The sequence below is a fragment of the Corylus avellana genome, chromosome ca1 (assembly GCF_901000735.1).
Source record: "Corylus avellana chromosome ca1, CavTom2PMs-1.0".
NCBI lineage: Eukaryota > Viridiplantae > Streptophyta > Magnoliopsida > Fagales > Betulaceae > Corylus > Corylus avellana.
The window spans coordinates 1,529,552-1,530,734 of record NC_081541.1 but is presented as its reverse complement, the minus strand read 5'-3'; positions in this window follow the sequence as shown (position 1 = coordinate 1,530,734).

The following is a 1,183-nucleotide window of genomic DNA, read 5'->3' as shown; positions in this document are numbered from 1 at the left end:
TCCTGAGTCTTGTGTATGAGAATCCAACATCTTAAGGGACAATGTTATGCATGCCTCTGCTAATGTGTTTTAGCCGTGTTAAACATGTTGGAATCTTTTGAAGCCTGTGGAATTTTTTTAAACCTTTCTGATGCTTGCTGTAATTCTCCTTGCCCTCTGTTTATTCGTAAGGATAGCTATGGGGCTGTTCCATGGTTGGTCTATCTATACCTTAATCTAGCCCGAAAACGCCTTTTCCATTACCTTTACAAGTAACTGCTTTGCTTTCGCTGTACGAATTGCGGACCCTTTTGTTCAAGTTAGAATCTAAGATCTGATCAACTCTTTCTCTACTTGGGCAAACGTTAGCTTGGCTCTGAGGGAAACAACCAGATTCTCCAAACGTTGACATCTGACAAGCAAAAAAAATCCCATATACCAAAAATAGAAAGAAAAAAAAAAAGACTAAGCAAAACCCATTCAGAAAATCCTTCTACCAACAAAACCCAGAGCAAGAAACCAAAAACTTTGAGCAATGATCAGATCGACAACAATCTCGTTCTCCCTTTGGTAATCGCAATAGAGACCCTGAAATTGTAAAGATAAAAGACCATCAAGATATAATAACAAGAACCAGCAGTAAAATTCTCTTTTTCTTGTCCTTCAACCTGAAAAATCAATTTGAAGGCAAGAAGTCACCAACTGGAAATCTACTTGAGAAATCAATTGTTCTCCAACAACTAGAGAGGACACCACCGAAGCCAAACCACCGTTGATGTTGCCGAAGAGATTCGAGAGCTTGGGTGTGTTCGCCGGGGTTGGGGCAAGAAGTCGTGAGTTGACAAAAGATTAATTTGTTTATTTTTTTATTTTTAGATTTAAATTTTAAAATTAAATTAATTAAAAATTAATATTTTAATGAGGTAAAACGGTGCATTTTGAATTTGACTAACGGCTGTTAAAAATTTTTGACGGCATGAATTTTATTGTCATTTCCATTAACCCAGGGAGTAAATTTTTGAAAAAAAAAACTTATTTAAAATTTTGGAGGGTTAACTCAAGGATTTATAATACATTTTCCCTTTTTTTAACATACCTTAGAAACCTTTATATTTATTTTGATATTACATTGAGCCATTACAGATCAAATAAACTGATTTTACATTTTACCTAAATCTAAACCGTTGGAGCAAAGGGGGTGGCC